General features: G+C 39.8%; 1 protein-coding gene across 1 annotated transcript in view; it reads right to left on the reverse strand.

Annotated features, from left to right (window-relative positions):
- Positions 1-5,706, reverse strand: part of LOC138960039 (uncharacterized) — a 43,110-nt gene extending 37,404 nt beyond the window's left edge. Inside the window, exons 1-2 of the mRNA XM_070331760.1 lie at positions 5,643-5,706; positions 5,328-5,384 (exon numbers count right to left, since the gene is read on the reverse strand). The gene's annotated coding sequence lies outside the window, so the exon portion shown is untranslated. The remainder of the gene's footprint in view (positions 1-5,327; positions 5,385-5,642) is intronic.
- Positions 5,707-10,000: the final 4,294 nt, after the last annotated feature.

Genomic DNA, 10,000 nt, shown 5'->3' on the forward strand with positions numbered 1-10,000 from the left:
ACTTTTTTTTAACAACACCAGCAAAAAACATGATCAAAAACTAACAGACTTTTGAAACACTGATGACAAAACATTATCACCAACCAATAGACTCGTAAGAATTCTATCTATTGCAGTCTATTCTTATTTCAGAAAAGAGTTTTCACTGTCATTTTCTGACTGAAACCTACTGCAGGCATGGGAATTGAAAGAAGTAAAAAAGGCTGAAAATCTGTAAGTAATAGCTTAGTCGACCGCGCGAATCGCCTTGCCCCCCCCCCCCCCCCCCCCCCCCCCCGGAAATTGTTTCTCTCCTAAGAACCCAAATGGTGCAATTTGGTGTCATCTGAGCTCCAAGTTTGCCATTAAATTCAGTTTTTAGAACCATTTTTGCCTCCCCCATTTATTTTTTTGGCGGACACTTTTGCTTTTTCGGCGGAACAAAAAAATATTTCAGCGGACAATTCCCATGCCAGCTACTGCCATTTCCTTTTAAGCATCCTTCAACCAGTACTTGTACCAAACAACAACAGTCTAGTTGCTTTCTGTGCATAGTGGGATATTTATGTTGAATACACTTTGCAACTGATACCAGTAACAGCAAAGAACGGGCGCAGTGGCATGGTAAGACGTCGGCCTCCTAATCGGGAGGTCGTGAGTTTGAATCCTGGTCGCTGCCGCCTGGTGGGTTAAGAGTGGAGATTTTTCCGATCTCCCAGGTCAACTTATATGCAGACCTGCTAGTGACTTAACCCCCTTCGTGTGTACACGCACGGACAAGACCAAGTGCGCACGGAAAAGATCCTGTAATCCATGTCGGAGTTCGGTGGGTTATGGAAACACGAATTAAAATACCCAGCATGCCTACCTACTCAACGAAAGCGGAGTGAGCTGACTATGCTGGAGCACATGAGTCTTGTCAGGTGACTTTTCTGACAAGACTCATGTGTTTGACAATGACAACAACAAAAAACATTCAGCATAAAACTATTTCAGTAATGGTAAGTATCACAGTGTGTGAGAGACATGTAGCAAGCCTGAAATAAAGCTAGACATTGACTTTTACATAGCGTTCACCTGAGTTAGATTTTAAGGTTGATGTTTAAAGGTGGTCGTCTACATTTTTGCTTTTTTTCATAAATCTTATGGTTAGATTTCGCTAAAAAGTTATGTCAGATGATGAATGAACCATGGGAAAAAAGTTATAGAAAAAAAAATATATGTAAAAAAAGATTTTATTTTTGGGTAGCGTGACTCACGCTTCCAATATTTTGTTTTCTGTTTGCTGAGAACATGTGCTTTGCCTAAAAATACTGACCAATCAAATTCATGTCACTATGCTTATAGCCACGCCCAAACAAGTGCAGCAACAGTTTGACACTGGAGCGCTGTCCACGCTTTTTTTTAAACGCACGAAATGCACGGGATTTGAGAGGAGTTTTGCGCTTGGCATTTTCCAAATAAGGATATCCTACTATGAGTACTACGCTGGGATACTACAATGAATTTTCAAACGGCTACACTGGCTTCGTCTTTCCTGATCGAAAGGGGGTGTATTGTTGATATTTGTAGATAATAAACTCTGCATTTTAATGGTCAAATGGCGATTTCGGTATAAAAATGTAAACAAGGACCTTTAAAGATTGATGCTTAAACATGTGTGGGGGTAAACCACCTAATTTTATTTTCTGTTATTGAAAGTCTTTAAAAATGTGTGGAAGGTGCAACAATCTAAAGAAGATATTGTCAAAATTGCACACTAACAGTAACACACACACACTGACAAAAAAACCACCATGTTAATTGTTATTAATATGTTTGGCCAAAATATCACATTTAATACAGATCAAGACAGTCATTGTTCTACGAGACTGTGATGGTGTTAGTTCAACAATGACTGTAAAGATTTTTGTGAAATGTCATATTTTGGTCAAAAATGCAAATAGTAATTCTCCAATGTTAGTTAGAATTCCTTTAATTTTCTAGGATTGAACACAAACAAAATTACACTGTTACGTAGTTTCGGTAAGCCAACTTAAAGATGAGTTTTAGTCTGCCTCTGACGTCACATGGCTCAAAGAAGGGAAACCCAGTGTTCAATCAATAAAAAAGCTAATAACATGAGCTGGGCCTGGGTAATTCACTAAGCAAGCTCCTTCATAAGTACAGCTGATTCCCAACCAGCTAATTAAGTTTAACTAGCAAGAACACGCTTTCACAAAAATAACAGAAAAGGATGTTATGCTGTAGTCCTCCTTTTGCATATGATTACATATAGGGTAATCTATTACATTAATATACAAATGCCTCCATGCGGCATTCCTCATGCAAATGGCAACCACTGCACAGCTGTTCACATATAAACCACAACAAGTGTAGGTATTAGTCAATATCCCATGCATTCCTTTGCATAATCACCAATTTGCTTGTTCATTTGTGCCACACATTCTACAATCTAACTGTAGGTTCATATCTCTTTAAAAAAAAAAAAATAGAAAAATAAAAATAAAGGGTATCCATGTTACAAATCTTGTATTAGTGTTTGTGTGCTTTAAACTAATCAGGGAATAAGTCAAAAAAAGGATCTCCCATTTCAGGGTACAAGCTAAATCCCTGATTTTTTTAGGAAATAAGCTTACTCCCCAGTTGAAACAGGGAATAAGCCTATTCCCTTAAAATTTCAGTGATTAAGCTTATTCCCTAAATTTTGTTATTCCCTGTAACATCCATACCTACACAAAGAAAGAAAAATCAAAAATATTTCTTTATATAAAAAAAATCTGTACACACAATCAACCATTCATCAGAAGTGAAGTACATGTACTCTGTTTTTGATCAAATATTCACTGAGAGTGACTGACTACAACTCTTGTGTGACCCACAACCAAAAGCAAAATAACAAGAACAGTGGATCATGTAAAGGCGAAGGAAATTTACAATTACAGTGGCCTAAATAAAACAAACACATGCTAATATATATATATATTTGAAAAGTCAGAATAAAAAAAAAAAAGAATGGTCAGTTACGTTTCAAAACTGTGTAAATACTGGGCACAAAAGATACTCTGCTGAAAATCTTGAACAATATTTTTGTAACCCGGGGCTTTACCATCTGTAAGTTTAATTTTGAAAGAGTAAGAGGTATTTTATCTCTTATATTGTGCTAACAGAATACTGGGTCTCATATAAACAATGATTTTCACATTTGATCTTCTTTCAGATTTTGTGCTAACAAAATACTGTGCCTCATATGAACCATGGTTTTCTCACTAGATCTTTCAAATTGAAATAAAATTTAAAAACAAGACAATCAACCACACGCTGTACAGCTGATAAAAATCTATAGTTTATTGATGAAATGTAATGCTATGCTTGCTTTGTTGCGCAGGTGAGTACCAAAATGAAACAGTCACAACGCACAGTTTTTGTGTAAATGTGAAACCAACTAAGAAGTTTTCAAACCTCTGACACAGAATGAGACATGTATGTCTAGTCCCATACACAACAGAAGCATAAATTAATAATTTGCAAAATGATCAGATGTGGAGAGAACCATATAAATAAGTACCGGTATCACGAACTGAAAACTCTGCTGAACAATCCCTCTCAATGCTGTCAATGCGCATGCGCCAATCTTGGACTTAAAAAATGCAACCCTTTGACCGAACGAACCATGGATTAGGGTTAGGGTTAGGTTGTTCACGACCTGATTAATCTCCCCATGTAAGCGCATGCGCATTGACAGAGATTGTTCAGGCAGAGTTTTCAGTTTGTGACACCGGCACACATGTCAATGACATTTCAAATCCATACTGGCTGTGCAAGTACACTAACCTTTCCACACCAAATGCACCTGTGCTTCCTGTTAAATATATATATATATATATATACATGTGCTGCTTTCTTGCATCCTGGTTTTAGGCTAAACAGTGTAATTTTACAGTTATTCTATACATACCTTTTCTTCACACGCACAGGAAATATATTATACATTAATGAATAGAAATGTTACTATTGTTAGTTGCTTGCTTAATTTGTGTGATGTTGTTTAAGTCGGGTGGAAGGTAGTTTGAACTGTTTCTATAGATCTACAACACTAGACAGATCAATCCTTCAGAGGGGATCTGTCAATGTCATATAAAACGCATGTGTACATATCATACAAAATGACAAATGAATGCAGAATGTTAGTAACACCTTATTTGTCATGAACACACTTACCGAAATCTAACACTAAAAGGGAGCACACTAAAAAAACAAGGGGCGAAGCCTTCAAGGCTCACTTAAGAAATCGACAAACAGTAACACAAACTCAATCACTCCGTCACACATACACAGTAACAGTAAGCATTGGTGACACGGTGCAAGAGTGCGAGACACTAGATCTAGACACGACTGCCAGATGGCCAGATCGACACTGCGCTTTCTACAGCGCTTCCTCGCGCAGACACTGGGAAACACGCTGTGCAGGTTAACCTGCAGGAAATCTCCTTTGGTATCTTCTTTATCTATTTTTCTGGAGCTACGAAATCGAACAATGTGAAATCGTCTTCTCCGAATAGCAGCTCGGTGATAACTGTATCTATACCACAATCCTTCACGCGATCTGACCTAACCTTGACCCCTGACCTGGTCTACATACCACACGACACAAACCTGTCACCTGTTTTTACCCCCCAAAACCCCCCACCACCCGTTTTCTTTGGATACACACTTTAACTACATACGTGCCGACGAAATGTTGATCATTGCTTCAATATTTTGAAGCTGTTGCTTGGATAATTATTAATAACCAGGTAAAATTAGTATTTCGGTGTTCAGTCAAATGTTAAAGTTTCTACCACAGACATACATACATACGCACGCACGCACAGACAGACAAAAGTTAGCATCGCAGAGGCTACACTTACGTGAGCCAAAAATTAATTGTGTTCAAACTCAAAGGGGCTTACTGTTGAGTCATGAACTTTAAATACACACTACTAAAATCGTAAAAGTTGAAGGGTAACTGGCTAAAAATAACATCAGGTCAGCAACAGCAAACATCCTGTTTCAACTAGCGTGTACAAATGCACAATACAACAAATTCAAATCGTAAGGATTGATCATCTTCAGTCTTGAAACTGAAGTTTGAACCTGTCAATTTTTCTCACAGGCCAGCTGATAGAAAAGAAGAGTGAAAAAGAAGAGTTGTGCCTGGCGTTACGCGAAGAGTAGGGAAAACCCCCACCCACGGATCGGCACACTTCAGAGGGCGAGACAAGCTCTGCGTGGGCTGATAGTACGTACGAAGCACAGTTCACACACCACATAAACATGGCAGGCCAAAACTGAAAAAGCGTACTCACCGATAAACGTGGTCTGATCACTTCTGTAGGTGTCACTCTCTCTGTCGTCTTGAAAATCTGCAAAAGGATAGGAAAATGTCGGTGAGCCGATGCGAGATGTTGCACGCGTCTGCGGCTGACACTGACAGCCAGGCGAACGCACATCGAGTCTGCCCAGCTGAGGCGACCGCAACTAGACTAGACGAATCAAAACATTCCCGAGAATGCAACACACACTGTACATGAACGAAAGAGCAACATGCTGCCTTTACGAAGCAAAATGAACATAAGAACATTTTTCTTCAACCTTCACATATTTTCACACACGATACTCACTTTCCACACTCCAAATGTGTTTCAAATTTCGCCCCCCACCCACGCACGATCAGCCATGACAGTCAGATTGGCAGACGATCACGCACAGAGCTATACACCGTATCTTCGTAATCAAAATAGGAAAATGTGAGAAGCTTGCTAGCAGAAGGCTTGCAGAGGTGTGCATCGCTCTCAGCAAAATAAAAGATTGTCCGACTTTGCATCCTCATTCCCACGATACCCAAAATTAATCGATTTTGCCTCCCGTTTCTAAGCAATCTATTTACGTAATACGCTGACGTCACAGGAGGGTCCTCGCGAGGTTAGACTGATTGATATACAGAAAGTACTTGCTGGCAGCATTCTGTCTGCAGCACAGAAAAAATAAGATTATCATCTTTCTCGTGTTTTCTTTCTAGCCCTGCAGTATCGCGATCCGTGCAATAACAATCACTGAAGTGCCGTAAAATCGCGAGTGCACACTTCTCTCTGACCTAGTTTCGTGGCAGAGCGAGGGTGGATCGCATTTCAGGTCACAGGTCAAAAGTAAGGCGAGATCAGGTCACGGCCACATTGCCTTGAAAAGAAGTCAGCACGATTGCTCTCCCTTTACTTTCCCGCTGTCTGCCCATTGTTTTCGTTTCTCCACTTCGATTGTGTTTTCGGAATGGTTATTGTAGCCCTAAGCGTAATTTATTTTATTTTATTTTATTTTAACAAATCAATTACTGTTCCCAGGAAACCCATATTCTTATTTCATTATGACGGCTGCACCGTGAAGTGAATTGTGTCCGGGCCATGTCATTAACTTAGTAAAAGGATCATTACAAAAATCTTCATGACTGAAATATATATTTCTTTCCCGCGGCTTCACTCCGCGTTCCCATTTCACTATAATGCACCCAAAAGCAAACAGGAACAATTTAAGTCGGAGAGCCAGCAATGCTGCCAGCAAAACGAACTGTGATTATATATTGCACTCGAGGAAAGCCACGTTTTAACTGAAGGTATAAGATTAAATCCTGTCGACCTAAACACTAATATTGAACTTAAACGTCTCCTCCGGCTGACCAAAACTACTCGACCGAAACAGCGCTGTACACAGGGAATCTTTTTCACGTAAATGGATTTTTGTTGTTTGGAGCACAAGTTATTCAAACATAACATACCTATATCTATATTTTGATTCAGGAAACAAAATATAAATGCAATGGAACCGTATCTTATTGCCATTTCGATTTCAGGAGAAAAATTGTTTTTAACGAATAATCAAACTTTTTAAATGTTCAACCTGAAATGCTGAATTCTGCACCCGGTCAAAAAGTGTTTAATCAAAATTTCAATTAAATTGATTTTTTTTAAACTCAGACGCCACAGTGCCGCTTCACCTTTCATGAAAGCCAGATATGACGTCATCAAAGACTCTTTTTTTTTATTTTGTTTTTTTAAAGAGAAACCACCTGAAAGAATAGAAAGTTTTATGGAGATACTTTTACAAGTAGTTCTTTCAACACACAAACACTTACACACACACACACACCATCATCCTCGTCACGATTCCCAGTCTACCGGGATATTTGTAGTAGAAAAAAAAATGGACTAAATGTAACAATAGTACCGTTACCTTAGCTTAGCAGTTATTTTTGTACGACACACCATCGTAATAATGCAAAACGACGAATACAATACTGTTTCGTTGTATGTTTAATTCTGTGTTGGCACCAGATGATATTGATGATTAACGACTGTCTGTTTGTGTGCATTTCATTGGGAAAACAAGTAAAACATCAAAACAATAGGTGTGTTACTGGAAGAAATGTCTTTAGCTTACCCTGCTAACGTAGTTCGATAGTACTTTGTGAATATATTCAACGATTTGAGAGCCATCTTGATTCCCAGACCGACTGACGGGCGCAGTAGCCAAGTGGATAAGACGCTGGCCTCCCATGCTTCCCCCGAAAGCGGCGTATGGCTGCCTAAATGGCGGGGGTAAAAACAGTCTTGCACGTATAAACCCCTGTCGCAGTATGTCGCAAAACTATCCGCCTGGCGTGCCACATAAACGCAACAACTGCGACAAGTATCAAACCCTGGTGACCACAGCAAACCTCTCTCTCTCTCTCTCTCTGCCCCCCCCCCCCCCCCCCGCCCACACCCTCAACCACTTTTGCCCCACTCCCTTGCACGAAGTCTGCTTACATAGGAACGCATGAATGGGAAATGATGAGCGGACAATAGGAGACTCGCGGTTTGCCCTGACCTGTGTACTTTGCGTCAAAGCCACTTTGGACGTGGGCTGGCCTAAATGTTTGCTTTCAGCTAGAAGCTGGCTGTGACGTCAGCATTATTGTACATTTGATTAGCGACGAATATCACGTGCAATTCGAGGTAAATTTGTAGGTCAGACTGATAATGGATGACGCGGAAGCAGAACAAATGTGCTGACAATGGTTTTTGGCTCACGTAAGTGTAGCCTATGCGATGATAAACTTTGTCTGTCTGTGCGTGCGTATCGCCGTATGTATGTATGTATGTGTGTATGTCTGTGGTAGAAACTTTAACATTTCCGAGTCTATGGATTACGTCAGTCTCGGTCAAAAGTGTTCGACGTGTGTGATAGAAACTATTTGAAGACGTCACATTATGACGTAAGAGGGTTAGACGTCACGCAAAGGAATTACTGAAAGTCTCGGTCATTGTTATTGTGAGCGGGCCGAGACTTCTTGGCAGATCCAGGGTCTCGCTTTCTTGCATAGTTTCACCTATGCTTACTGTGTGTGTGTGTGTGTGTGTGTGTGTGTGTGTATCTTTATGTGAGTGTGTGTGTGTATGTATGTGTGTGTGTGTTTGTGTGTGTGTGTGTGTGTGACGGAGTGATTGAGTTTGTGTTACTGTTTGTCGATTTCTTACGTGAGCCTTGAAGGCTTCGCCTCTTGTTATTGCTTGCTGTCTCTTTTTCTTCCTTTTTCTTTCTCATCTCTCAAGGCTATGTCACAGTTTCGCTTTGGAAAAACGCCCCAGCTTTTCAAGTGTCCAAAGCGAAATACAGAAAATGTTTGTCCCACTTACTTTGAAGAACAGTAAATGAGTATAATTACAAAAAAATCAAACGGATAAATCATACAAAAAATACAAACAAATAAATCAAATAGAAACAATCCCCCCAAAAAACATAGAACAGTATTACATTTCATAGTAAGATAAGTTTTGATAGATCAATAGGTCACTCGGTCCATCAATCAATCTGTCCGTCCGTCAATCCAACAGTCAGGCCAGTATTTAACCGGTATTTCTTCACGAGAGCGATATCAACTCCAACAGAATCCGGTCATTCCGGCACGCCAAGTCGTCGATAAGAACAAGTCAAAACGTTTTTAGTGATGGCATTCGAACCAGGCAGGTGGTTTCGCAATTATTATTCGAACCAGGCAGGTGGTTTTACAATAAAACCTCAAATTAATTTGGCAGTCGACGTCGCGAAGTCTACTTCATGAAGATGTCTGCACGAATCTTTATCACTGAATTTTCACCAAAAAAGAACTTCGCGAGGTCGACTTTAGGCTCAATTATCCTTTACCCGCATACATTACAAGTGTCGTGATGGTCTCGACTATACTTTGATACTGTATGATTAAAACAGTTCAGCATGCAATCAGTTGAATGGCAGCTTTGCATTGGTCCGGATGATCTCGACTTGACTTTAAAGGCTGACATAGTCCTATTTCATTAGTTTAATTACTTCCAGGGCTTTTCCTATCGTTGCGGGGATGTATAAATTAAGATTCCTGCCAAGTTTTAGGATTGAAGTCCTTACCAATAACGATAAATAATAAATTCTTTATTGCATTGTTTAGCAACAGTTCTCCAGGACGTGGGCTATTTTTAGACTGTTGACGTCAGTTTGTGACGTTCCGTAAACCAAAGATGGCGTTTGAGACTGTTCTGTTTACATTCGACACTATCAACACCACTTTGCAATACTGAAATAATTTTTTCTGTGTTCCAAAGCTACAGCCAATCGTTATTATATCCCCTTAGGTACAGTTTTATAACATTATTGGCACATGTAAACAATATGAATTAATTAATGAACGCTACGAGTATGGCAGCCTTTAATACTGTATGATTAAAACAGTTCAGCATGCAATCAGTTGAATGGCAGCTTTGCATTGGTCCGGATGATCACGTCTAAACTTCTTAATGAAGTTAATGACCAAGGAAAGACTGGTTCTTGCCGCCTGAATCACTGACCTCATTTTACAGACCGCTTGACCCTGCACAAGACCAGTTGGCGTTGTAGTACAGTGGAACCCCCCTTTTAAGACCCCCAGTTTAAGACTCCCTCCTTTTTAAGACACTGTTTTCACAGATTTTCAGTT

Source organism: Littorina saxatilis, linkage group LG2, assembly GCF_037325665.1.
Source record: "Littorina saxatilis isolate snail1 linkage group LG2, US_GU_Lsax_2.0, whole genome shotgun sequence".
Taxonomy (NCBI): Eukaryota; Metazoa; Mollusca; class Gastropoda; order Littorinimorpha; family Littorinidae; genus Littorina; species Littorina saxatilis.